Here is a 13,417-nt window from a genome sequence, read left to right as displayed (position 1 = left end):
GGCGGAGGGGAAACCTCTGGGACAGGCGGGGGGTGAGTTATGCACCCCCCCCCCCCTCCCCTCCCCGGCCCGTGTCTCTCCCCCCCGGCCCGTGTCTCTCTCCTTGTACAGATGATTGAACAGGCTCATGGTGGCTGGAGGCTCCGGCTGTATGTTCATGTCTCTCCATCCGGATGGTTCGGGGCTCTGTCTGTGTGCGACTCCCTCTGGCCTGGTGTGCTCCCATTCTAACTGCTTTCAGAGATTAACTGCCCTCACACAGATTTCCCGAAAGCAGAGCAGGAAATGAATTAAATTTAATGTGGATTAGATTCGGATGTTTCACATTTAACTGTGTGTGAGTGAGAGAGCGCGACAGGAATTACTGAGGTGTTTACGTGTGTGTGTGTCTGTACAAATCCCTAAGAGGCATTAATGTTTTTATCTGTTTATGTGCGTGTGAGAGACGGTACTCTCTGTGGATAAATGTCCAAATTTTCAGCAGCTTGTTCTGGTGCTAGTATTTTGCACTTTGGCTCTCAAAACATCAATACAGAAGGTGGTAACTTAGCAATGCAGTCTCCACAACAAGATGTAAATCAAACCATTGCCTATAGGTAACTAACATTAACTGTTTGACAAGGTGTGTGCATATCAGCCTATTCCCCCACTCAGGTTAGATTGAGAAGGTCAGTCCAGGAGATAATTCAGATGTTTATCAAGTTCTTGTCCAAATAATAACTTTTAAAAAATCAAAACAGCTGAAAAAGCTGTTTATGCAGATGGTGGGAGATTATTCTGTTGATCAGAGTCTGTCCCTGGTTGTCACTAGGTGAAAGTGAGGACTGCAAATGCTGGAGTTCAGAGTCTAGATTAGAGTGGTGCTGGAAAAGCACAGTAGGTCAGGCAGCATCCGAGGAGCAGGAAAATTGATGTTTCAGGCAAAAGCCCTTCATCAGGAATCACTCCTTGGATGCTGCCTGACCTGCTGTGCTTTTCCAGCACCACTCTAATCTTGACCTGGGTGTCACTGTCTGGGCCAGTATTTATTGCCCGTCCCTAATAGCTGTTGTCAAGGGAGGAGTGAGCTGTCTTTGTGAATCACTGCAGTCAGTGTGGGACAGCCACAGTACGATGATGGAGTGGTCACCCATTTAGGACTGACATGAGGAAGATGAAGGGCTTTTGTCGGAAACGTCAATTTTGCTGCTTGTCAGATGCTGCCTGAATTGCTGTGCTCTTCCAGCACCACTGATCCAGAATGAGGAAGAATGTGTTCATGGAGGGGGGTGTGACGGTTTGGAATTCTCCAAGCAGAAGAGCTGTTGAAAATAGATTCCGGGCAGAGATTCCTAGACCATTGACCTGAATTGAGGGTATCTCGGGAGGCAAGGTAAAAGGTTAGCCATGAGCTTCCTGAATGATGGTGGGGGTTTGAGGAGTCACCACCCTGTTGCTTCTGCTATTGTTTGAGTTAAAATGCTGCCAAAGCCTGAATACACTTCAGCATCATCCTGATTGATTCTACAGTGACCTGAGAGCTGGCAATTCCTTGGCATTTCTGTCGGTTTGATGGATGGAAGCAGGAAGCCCCTCTTCTAGAGAGGTGATAGTGCACAAAGAGCTGCAGGGAGATATCCACTATCTACAAGGCACAAATCAGGAGGGTGATGGAATACTCCCCATCTGCCTGGATGGGGCCAGCTCCAACAACATTCAAGAAGCTTGACACCATCCAGGACAAAGCAGCCCACTTGATTGGCACCACATCCACAAGCATTCCCTCCCTCCACCACTGACACTCAGTAGCTGCAGTGTGTACCATCTACAAGATGCACTGCAGAAATTCACCAAAGATCCTCAGTCAGCACCTTCCAAACCCATGACCACTTCCATCGAGAAGGATAAGGGCAGTAGATGCATGGGAACACCACCCCTTGCAAGTTCCCCTTCAAGCCACTCACTATTCTGACTTGAAAATATATCGCCGTTCCTTCAGTATTACTTGGTCAAAATGCTGGAATTCTCTATCTAAGGGCATTGTGGGTATACCTACAGCACATAGACTGCAGCGGTTCAAGAAGGCAGCTCACCCCCACCTTCTCAAGGGGCAACTAGAGACAGGCAATAAATGCTGGGCCCAGCCAGTGACCCCCACATCCCACAAATAAATGAAGAGAAAGTAATTAACTGTGGAAGCTCTGAGAAATTCAGAAACCTTGTATTGAATCTCTCTTTCGCCTTCTCATGTTGCAGTGGAAATGGTCCCACCAGCTCTGGGTTTGCCAACTCAAGAATAATCCTGGTGAATGGATACTCTGGTTTCTGTTGCTCCAATATCTGTCTGTTTTCTGGCAGAGTTCCCAATCATTGCTGCAGTAGTTAACCAAATTAATTTAGCATACTTTACTCTACTATTATTTGTAGAGTCCACAAATGCTACTGGATGAGTTTTATTACTTTTTAAAACTTATACTCAGGAACCATGACTCTGGTCTTAATTCTTCAGATGCGTCCTTTCCATTGGCAGTCATTGATTTCTCTGCCGGAATGTGTTAGCTCCCACATTTTGGATCTGGCTTTTTCTTGTCCATTTCATTAACCTGTCTTGTCTTTCCATCTTTGCGTAATCTTGATGGTCTTGGTCAGCTTTAAGGTTTGTGTTCCCATTAACGAACTCCAGATTGGGGAACAAAAAGGGAGCCAGTGTTGATCGCTGAAGTTACACCCAATTCCAATTCCAGTCATTGCTGTTTTGTGGAACCCCTTGTTCTGTTGGTATCTGCCTTTCAGTTTGCTCAATAACAAAAAGATGGAAATCTCGAAGCATTAAGAGTGAGGACATTTGGGACATTAGACAGCATTGTGTCAAGGGAACACACAGTTATGTATGAAACACTTTGCTGGAACTCTTCCACAGGCAAGAAGCTTAGAAATAGGAAGACACATGACCATTCAGCCCATCCAGTCTTCTATGCCATTCAGTATGATGGTGACATTGGGCTTCAGCACCATCTCCTTTCAGAGGGACCAAGATGTACCTCTGTCCCAGCCTTAAATATATTCAACGAGGGAAAACATAAACAGAAATAGCTGTAAAGGTTCAGCAGGTCTGGCAGCATCTATGAAGAGAAATCACAGTTAATGTTTGGGTCCAGTGACCCTTCCTCAGACCTGAGGAACATCCACAATCCCCTGGGTAGAGAATTCCGAAGATTCACTACTCGCTGAATGAAGAAACTCCTCTTCAGCTCTGTCCTAAATGTTTGACCCTTTATCTTGAGACTGTGACTGGGTGTAAATTCCCTGATCATCAGAAACAATTATGCAAAGAATTCTGCATATTTTGATGAGATCACCTCTTATTCTTCGAAACTGCAGAGAGGATGGAGCCTTTAGACTCAGGGTCTCATCAGCAGACAAGTCCTTCGACCCAGGGGCTAATTTAATGAAACTTTACTGCATCATCTCCAATGCAGGTATGGCCTTCCTTAGACATGGACACTAAAGCTATTGTGATTTCACCAAAACCCTGCACAATTGGAGTAAGTTAAAATCCCACAACACCAGGTTACAGTCTAACAGGTTTATTTGGAAGCACTAGCTTTCAGAGTGCTGCTCCTTCACCAGGTGGAGTAAGATTTCTGTCTTCCTCTATTCCCTTACACTAAAGGTCAACATCCCATTTGCTTTGTTGATTTCTTGCTGTTCCTGCACTCTAACCTTTTGTGTTCCTTTACAAGTTCACCTAGGTCTATGTTAACTCAACATTTACAAGTTTCAAAGCCGTTAAAAATATTCTGCTGTTCCTAAGGCAAAACTAGGTTCCTAATTTTGTAATCCATCAGTCACCTCATTGCCCAATTACTTAACCTGCCAAAGTAAAACCTGTAGATTGGAAATAGCTGGGACCCCAGCACTGTCCCATTATTCACTGCTTGGTAACTGGAAAATGCTCCATTTATGCCCTTTTCTCTATCCGTGCTGATAGATTAACCCTATCTCTATTTGTTTTTATCTTTTCTATGACACCTTATTGCATGCCTTTTGAAATCCAGGTACACTACATCCAGATCCCCTTTATCTGCTTTCAGGATCCAAAGAAGGGTCACTGGACCCGAAACATTAACTTTGTTTCCCTCCACAGATGCTGCCAGATCTGCTGAGTTTCTCCAGCACTCTCTGTTCTTGTTTGTATCAGATCTCCAGTATCTGCAGATCTTTGTTTTATTTTAATGTCAAACAGGATTTTTTTCAGTAAAACCATGTTGGCTTGTTCTGATCATACTCTGCTTTTCCAAGTGCACTCTGAAAGCTTTCTCAATAACGGATTCCAGCATTTCCCGAACAACTGATGTCAGTCTAACGGGCTGGTAGTTTCCGGCTCTCTCTCTCCCTCCTTTTTTTCCAAAAGGAAGTGTAACATTTCCCAACTGCCGGTCTGCTGGAGCTGTTGCTGAATTGCAGTAACTTTGGAAGATCATTGTGACTACATCCCACTGTTTGTGCATCTGCAGCTAACTCTTTTCGGACTGAAAGGTGCAGAGCCAGTCCCAGTGCTAACGAGGGACTTTAGGCTGTTAACTTTCTCCAGTAATTTGTCTCTGATGATAATCTCAGATCATGTCAGTCTCAAAAGCACGTAAATTAGCTAAACATTTGTGGCTATGCCAAGTTTTGTATCTTTGCGGCAGCAGCAGCAGCCAATAACAGCCAGCGTTCTCTGTGAGTTTGTTTCCGTTTCCCGTCTGTAGCTGGATTTCTAACTTGCAGCCTCTCCCTGACCAGCCTCAGAACTGCGTTGAGCTGCAATGAGCTCATGAGTGTTTTATTTTCACCCTAGCTTGGTAAAACCTCCCAGCGGTCACGCTGCGGCGCTGGGGAGACTCACTCAGTTCCTGGGCAGTTTGAAACTCTCGATGCCTGAGGCTCGGCAATGCCCTGGAGTACGGACCCTGAGCAAACCGAACTCATGACGAGCCTGAGCGGAGCGGAGCGAAACAACCAGGCCAGCAACCAAAATCTCTTGTATTTATGCCCTAGGCCCTTGCTGAGTTATGAAGGAAATTAGGTCACAATAAAGTGGGACCTTCAGAGTGATGTCTATTGGACAGGATGCCCACTTGCCTTTTTGTAGTGCCCTCCTCCCCCCAACCACTGGATATTTAACACCCTCTGGTCAATAACCACTCACTAACCAGGAGCCCTGTGTCTGAACCTGAACTTAAGCTGCCAGGCATGGATTTTCCACTCTCTATTTAATATGCCCAGTGGTACCTTGATCCACTGGCAGTATAGGCAGTCGGAGCAATGGGTGTTCCCCCTTATTGCTCAGGGACAATGTGAACAGAGGATATAGTTAATCCCTGGTCAGCTAGGAGCTGGGAGGAAAGAGCCACAGGGCAGAATATTCTGCAGATATTCTTTGAAAGAGGAGCTGGGCTTGAGGCGGCGACAGACATAGTACCATCCTGCATCAACGACTGAAGGAGAAGGTTTATGGCCACAATGTTTCACAGGTAATTTGCCTTGGATTTATAATATAATCGAATGCGTTCCATAAATTTCTGTTACAGTCTTGATCAATCAGTGATTCTGTGTCAGAAGTAAATCTACAGTCAGTCAGATCAGTTTGACTACAATATTGTCGGAGGAATGAACCGCTGTCTGTCTCAGCTTCCTTTACCTGACCCTGCTCATGACCTTTTATACCTGTCAGGGCAGCACCAGTCAATGATTCTGTCTTTACAGAGTGGAGGTTCTTTTCCGTGAGCTGCCTGTTGTCTTGTGTAAGCCCTCGACTCACTCACACTGTAACAGACCCTTCAGAGTCCGACAATACCTGGTAGAACTGGGAGGGAGGCTGTGAGCTGATAACAGGATCTGAACAGGGTTGGCTTTAATGGGTTAGGGTTATGGTTGGGGTGATGGTTATGGGTATAGTTACGGTTAAGGTTCGAGTTAGGTGCTGGGAATGTTCTAACACAGAAACAGGGATTGAGAAATTGTCGTGATATATTTTTTTAAAAATTTGCTCCTTTTTGTGGAATGTGGGTGTCACTGGCTGGGCCCAGCATTTATTACCCGTCCCTAGTTGCCCCTTGAGAAGGTGGGGGTGAGCTGCCTTCTTGAGCCGCTGCAGCCCATGTGCTTTAGGTTGACCCACAATGCCCTTAGGGAGGGAGTTCCAGGATATTGACCCAGTGACAGGGAAGGAATGGTGATATATTTCCCAGTCAGGATGGGGAGTGGCTTGGAGGGGAACTTGCAGTGGGTGGTGTTCCCATGGATCTGCTGCCCTTGTCCTTCTAGATAGAAGTGGCTCTCTGGTGAATTTCTGCAGTGCATCTTGTAGATAGTACACGCTGCTGCTGCTGAGAGTCGGTGGTGGAGGGAGTGGATGTTTGCGGAAGTGGTGTCAATCAAGTGGCTACTTTGTCCTGGATGGTGTTGAGCTTCTTGAGTGTTGTTGGAGTTGCCCCCATCCAGGCAAGTGGGGAGGATTCCATCACACTCCAGAGTTGTGACTTGTAGATGGTGGATAGACTTTGGGGAGTCAGGAGGTGAGTTACTCGTTGCAGTATTCCTAACCTCTGACCTGCTCTTGTAACCACTGCATTTATGTGGTGAGTCCAGTTAAGTTTCTGATCAATGATAACTCCCAGAGTGTTGATAGGGGATTTAGTGATTGAATGTTAAGGGGCAGTGGTTAGATTGTCTCTTGTTAGTGACAGCCATAGTCTGGCATTTGTGTGGTACAAATGTTACTTGCCACTTGTCAGCCCAAGCCTGGATATTACCCAGACCTTGTTGCATTTGAACACGGACTGCTTCAGTACCTGAGGAATGGTGAATGGTGCTGAACATTGTGCAATCATCAGTGAACATCCCCACTTCGGACCTTCTGATGGAGGGAAGGTCATTGATGAAGCAGCTGGAGATGGTTGGGCCGAGGACACTACCCTGAGGAACTCCTGCAGAGATGTCCTGGAACTGAGATAACTGACTTCCAACAATCTTGACCATCTTTCTATGTGCCAGGAATAACCCTAACCAGCAGAGTGTTTGCCCTCTGTTACCCATTGATTCCAGTTTTGTCAGGGCTTCTTGATGCCACACTCAGTTGATGTCAAGGCTTACCCTCTCCCCTCCCCTCTGGAGTCCAGCCTTTTTGTCCATGTTTGACCCAAGGCTGTAATGAGGTCAGGAGCTGAGTGACCCTGGGGGAACCCAAACTGGGCATCAGTGAGCAGGTTATTGCTGAGCAGGTGCTGCTTGATAGCACTGGTACTGACCCCTTCCATCACTTTACTGATGATCGAGAGTAGACTGATGGGGCGGGATTTGGCCGGGTTGGATCTGTCCTGCTTTTTCTGTACAGATCATACCTGGGCAATTTTCCACATTGTCGGGTAGACGCCACTGATGTAACTGGAGTATGTAAGTGAGGTGACTATAATGTTGAGGGACAGATAAGTGATGGGACTGAGTTTGGGAAGGAGAAAGAGAGAGGATGAGGAGAAATAATTTCTCACAGAGGATTATGCAACTTTGGAACTCTTTGCCTGAGAAGTTGGTGGGGTCCAGGTCACCAAATATTTCAAAGGTTGAGGTGATTAGGTTGTTGGAAAGGAAACCAAAGATTGAAAAATGAAGCGATTAGCCGAGATCTTATTGAATGGGGAAACAGACACGAGGGGCTGAATGGCCTATTTTATGTATTTCTTTGGGATGTTGGGTGGGGTGAGTCACTCTGGGACATTTCCACAGAAATTCCTCAGGATAGTGTCCTGGGCCTGACCATCAGTAGACTGTATGAATAAGTGGGTCCTTTTTTTCAGGCTGGTACAATGCCACTAAGCAGTGAGCCCCAGGGGTCAGTGCTGGGGCCTCAACTCTTTACCATTTATAGAAATGACTTGGATGAAGGTTTCAAATGTGCAGGAACTCAATTTATTGTTGACAAAAGATAGGAAGCTGAATTGTGAAGGGGACATTAACCTACAAAAGGATAGAGATAGGTTAAGGCACTGGGCAAATGGAGTCTCATGGGAAATTTGGAAATTGTCCATTTTGGCAGAAACAATGTTCAGCTGCTTCATCAATAGGTCAGAAGTGGGGATGTTTGCCGATGATTGTGCAATGTTTAGCACTACTTTGCGACTTCTCAGATACTGAAGCAGTCTGTGATCGAATGCAACATGATCTGCACAATACCCAGGCTTGGGCTGACAAGTGGCAAGTAACATTCATGCCCCACAAACACCAGTCAATGACCATCACAAGTAAGAGGAGAAAGTGAGGACTGCAGATTCTGGAGGTCAGAGCTGAAAAATGTTGCTGGAAAAGTGCAGCAGAACGGGCAGCATCCGAGGAGCAGGAGAGTCCATGTTTTGGGTATAAGCCCTTCATCAGTATTGTGGGACATTGCAAAAGGAGGCTGAGAGATAAATAGGAGGGTATTCCCTGTTAGATGAATGCACTTTGAGTTTGGATTAATATCGACAGGGTTAACGACTAATTCTGAAGAAAGCAGGTCATTAATGTTATGTTAACACATGGATTAATAGCAAGAACTGTACAGGATGTTAAAGTACTCTTATTGTTATGGGGCATGTTGCTACATGTTTATCTGATTATCGGTGGGTGGAGAGATTCCAATCTTCCGTAGTTTGCTCAGCCTGTGTACATTCCCAGTGCCAGCCCAGTGATCTCTCCATCCAGAGTCTGAGGACACCTGAGGCAGTCTACCTAGCAATATGGAGTCACCTCCCTGTGCTCAGACACCAGATTCCCCCCTCTCTCTCCCTCCTCCCATTGGTCAATTTACAAGTCCAAGCTTGGCAGTGTGTCCTTCAGCCAATGGGAATGCCAGCACACTCTTCATTATCCACTTGGAGGATTCCTGATTTGTAAGTCAAACAGCTGCCTCTTGCCCACAGCCATCGAGAGCATTTTGATGGATTACAAAACATTTGCGATGAAATTACATTCGATTTGTTTGCGCTTTCCCTGAGTTACTCCCAGAAGTGGCCTGAGAATCGATCATGAGCTCCTGGAGAACCGAAACCTGTTCCGGTGGAGGATAACACGTTTCTGCCCAATCACTGTGGCAAACATGGAGCAGGTGAACAGCAGGAGGCCAATCAGCCTGCACCACCATTCAATATGATCATGGCTGACCAAGCACCTCAAAGCCTTTTTACCTCCCACCCCATCCCAAAAACCTTTTACCTCATTGATAATCAGAAACAGAACATAGAAACTGGGGGCAAGGGCAGGCCATTCGGCCCTTCAAGCCTGCACTGCCATTGATGGTGGCCTATCTTGTATTTCAGTGCTGTCTTCTTGTTTTCTCTCCACCCCCTACTGAGACCTCTTGTATCTCAGAATTGATCAATCGCAGTGTTGAATATATTCCGTGACCTGGCCTCCACAGCATTCTGTGGCAGTGAATTCCACACATTGACCACTGTCCGAGTGAAGTAATGGTTCCTGATCTCAGGCTGTTTCCTGGGATGGTGTCCCCTAGTTTTCGACTCCTCAACCAGGGAAAACAGCTTGCTTGCATCATGTTGTTTAGCACTGCTAGAATTTTATATGTTTCAGTCTGATCCCCACACATTCTTCAATACCCCCTTGAGTTCAGGCCCAGGCTGACCCATCCTGAGGTCAGCTCAGTCTGTCACCTTAAACAGACTCTCTGGCAGCTCTGCCACAGCCCTCTGTGGGCTAGAGGATTCTGAAGGTTCACCGCTCTCTGAATAAAATCATTTCTCCTTATCTCAGACCCAAGTTGCATCTCCCTTATTTTTAAACTGTGCCTCCTGGATTTCTCTCAGAGGCTTGTGGAGGCATAATCAGTCAGCACATTCAAGAAAGAAATGGATCTGTTTCTGATGAACAGCAGGATAAAGGGTGATGGGGAACAGGCCAGAGAGTGGAGTTGGGACCAGGATAAGATCTTCGAGGAGAAAGTGAGGGCTGCAGATGCTGGAGATCAGAGTTGAAAATGTGTTGCTGGAAAAGCGCAGCAGGTCAGGCAGCATCCAAGGAGCAGGAGAATCGACATTTCGGGAATGATTCCTGAAGAAGGGCTCATGCCCGAAACGTTGATTCTCCTGCTCCTTGGATGCTGCCTGACCTGCTGCGCTTTTCCAGCAACACATTTTCAACCAGGATAAGATCAGCCATAATCATGTTAAAATGGCAGAGTAGGTTTGAAGGGCTGAATTGCCTACTCCTGCTCCAAATTCCAATGTTCCTATGCCATGGACTCCCCAGTCAAGGAAACATCTTACCTGCGTTTTGCCCTGTCTATATCTTTGAAGTATTTTGTAAGTTTCATTGAGATCTCTGCTGCCATTCTCTAAAACTGTCGAGAATCCAGGCCCAATTTGTCCAATCCCTGTTCACAGGATAGTCCCATCATCCCATGAAACCTTTACTCCTCTCCCTCTGTGGCAATATTAGTGTTCCTGAGATAAGGAAAACCAAATAAGGGCGTACCCTGTACCCTGTACTCTAGCTGCAGTCTAACCTAGCTCCTACACAACTGAAGCAAGACATCACTGCTCCTGTACTCAAATCCTCTTGTGATAAAGACCAACATTTTACTCATCTTCCTAACAGCTTGCTGCACCTGTATGTTAGCATTCAGTCACTTACTGGCAAGGGCACTAGTTTCCTTTTTGAAACTTTATTGCTGGAACAGCACAGCAGGTCAGGCAGCATCCAGGGAACAGGAGATTCGACGTTTCGGGCACAGGCCCTTCTTCAGGAATGAGCAGAGAGTGTTCAGCAGGAGAAGATAAAAGGTAGGGAGGAGGGACTTGGAGGAGGGGCGTTGGAAATGTGATAGGTGGAAAGAGGTCAAGGTGAGGGTGATAGGTCGGAGTAGGATGGAGGCGGAGAGGTCAAGAAGAAGACTGCAGGTCAGGAAGGCGGTGCCGGGCTGGAGGGATTCGGCTGAGACAAGGTGGGGGGAGGGGGGATGAAGAAACTGGTGAAGTCCAAGTTCATCCCCTGTGGTTGGAGGGTTCCCAGTCGGAAGATAAGACGCTCCTCCTCCGACCGTCGCGTTGTTGTGGTTTGGCGGTGGATGAGTCCAATGACCTGCATATCCTCGGTGGAGTGGGAGGGGGAGTTGAAATGCTGTGCTACAGGGTGGTTGGGTTGGTTCGTCCGGGTGGCCCAGAGGTGCTCTCTGAATCGCTCCGCAAGTAGGCGGAGCGATTCAGAGGCCGCCTACTTGCGGAGCGATTCAGAGAGCACCTCTGGGCACAGGCCGCCTACTTGCTTCAGGCTCACTGCCAATATTCCTGATGAAGGGCTTTTGCCCAAAACGTTGATTTTACTGCTCCTTGGATGCTGCCTGAACTGCTGTGCTCTTCCAGCACCACTGATCCAGAATCTGGTTTCCAGCATCTGCAGTCATTGTTTTTACCTCATTCGCTAACTCTGTCTAATCCTCCTGAGGCCTTTTAGTATCTTCCTCATGACACACATTCCCACTTAGTTAAGTATCTTAACTTGGAAATATGACATTGAGTCCCACAGTCCTGTGAGACCACTTCACTCCTCCAACTCTGACATAATTCCTTGAAAGTGGAGTCCCAGGTAGACAGGCTGGTGAAGATGACGTTTGGTATGCTTGCCTTTATTGGTAATGCATTGAGTGTAGGAGTTGGGAGGAGGAGAAAGTGAAGACTGGGGATGTTGAAGATCAGAGTTGAGAGTGTGGTGCTGGAAAAGCACAGCAGATCAATCAGGAATGAAGGGCTTTTGCCTGAAACATCGATTCTCCTGCTCCTTGGATGCAGCCTGACCTGCTGTGCTTTTCCAGCACAACAATTTTGACAATAGGAGTTGGGAGGTCATGTTATGGCTGTACAGGACGTTGGTGAGGCCACTTTTGGAATATTGTGTGCAATTCTGGTCTCCCTGGCATAGGGAGGATGTTAAACTTTGAAAGGGTTCAGAAAAGAAGTGGAAGGGCACAAAGGTTGGTGGTGTTGTAGATAGTGTTGAGGGGGCAGTACGGTGGCTCAGTGGTTAGCACTATTGCCTCACAGCAACAGGGTCCTAGGTTCGATTCCAGCCTCGGGCGACTGTGTGGAGTTTGCACATTCTCCCTTTGTCTGTGTGGGTTTCCTCCTGGTGCTTCCGGTTTCCTCCCACAGTCCAAAGATGTGCAGGTCAGGTGAATTGGCCATGCTAAACTGCCCAAAATGTTAGGTGCATTAGTCAGAGGAGAATGGGTCTGGGTGGGTTACTCTTCAGAGGGTCAGTGTGGACTTGTTGGGCCGAAGAGCCTGTTTCCTGTAGGGAATCTAATCTAACCTAATCAGAGGGCTGTTGCAGGCTACAACAAGACATTGACAGGATGCAGAGCTGGGCTGGGAAGTGACAGATGGAGTTCAACCTGGATAAATGCAAAGTGATTCATTTTGGAAGATCAAATTTGAATGCTGAATACAGGGTTAAAGACAGGATTCTTGGCAATGTGGAGGAACAGCAGGATCTTGGGGTCCATACAGATAGATCCTTCAAAGCTGCCACCCAAGTGGATAGGGTTGTTAAGAAGGCTTATGGTGTTTTGGCTTTCATGAACCAGGGGGATTGAGTTCAAGAGCCGCAAGGTATTGCAGCAGCTCTATAAAAACCCTGGTTGGACCACACTTGGAATATTGTGTCCAGGTCTGGTCACCTCTTTATAGGAGGGATGTAGATGCTTTGCAGAGGGTGCAGAGGAGATTTACCAGGATGCTGCCTGGATTGGAGGGCTTGTCTTATGAAGAGCCATTGAGTGAGCTTGGACTTTTCACACTGGAGAGAAGAAAGAGAGGTGACTTGATGGAGGTATACAAGGTAATGAGAGGCAGAGATAGAGTAGACAGATTTCCCCAGGGCAGAAATGGCTGTTACGAGGGGTCATACTTTTAAGATGATTGGAGGAAGGTTCTTTACACAGAGAGTGGTGGGTGTATGGAATATACTGTCAGAGACATTAGGAACATTTAAGTGACTGCTGGACAAGCACATGGACGGCAGTAAATTGAGGGGTGTGTAGGTTAGGTTGATCTTAGATTAAGATAAATGCTCAGCACAACGTTGTGGGCCGAAGGGCCTGTATTGTGCTGTACTGTTCTATGTTCTATGTTTATTCTGGATTAGTGGTGATGGAAGAGCACAGCAGTTCAGGCAGCATCCATGGAGCAGTGAAATCGACGTTTTGGGCAAAAGCCCTTCATCAGGAATAAAGGCAGAGAGCATGATGCGTGGAGAGATAAGCTAGAGGAGGGTGGGGGTGGGGAGAAAGTAGCATAGAGTACAATGGGTGAGTGGGGGAGGGGTTGAAGGTGATAGGTTAGGGAGGAGAGGGTGGAGTGGATAGGTGGAAAAGGAGTTAGGCAGGTAGGACAAGTCCGGACAAGTC

General features: G+C 46.9%; 2 protein-coding genes across 3 annotated transcripts in view; both read left to right on the top strand.

Moving 5' to 3' along the window:
• The window catches only part of cep68 (centrosomal protein 68), a 130,482-nt gene that overhangs the window by 98,772 nt on the left and 18,293 nt on the right, over positions 1–13,417 (top strand). The window lies entirely within an intron of this gene.
• The window catches only part of LOC122553127, a 24,706-nt gene continuing 11,289 nt past the window's right edge, over positions 1–13,417 (top strand). The window contains exon 1 of one of the 2 annotated variants that reach the window (XM_043696688.1): positions 1–32. The gene's annotated coding sequence lies outside the window, so the exon portion shown is untranslated. Of the gene's footprint in view, positions 33–4,562; positions 5,499–13,417 lie in introns of those variants that run through there. The other variant, XM_043696687.1, reaches the window with a different exon arrangement.

This window comes from Chiloscyllium plagiosum, chromosome 9 (assembly GCF_004010195.1).
Source record: "Chiloscyllium plagiosum isolate BGI_BamShark_2017 chromosome 9, ASM401019v2, whole genome shotgun sequence".
Lineage (NCBI taxonomy): Eukaryota > Metazoa > Chordata > Chondrichthyes > Orectolobiformes > Hemiscylliidae > Chiloscyllium > Chiloscyllium plagiosum.
This window is presented reverse-complemented; position numbering and strand designations above follow the sequence as displayed.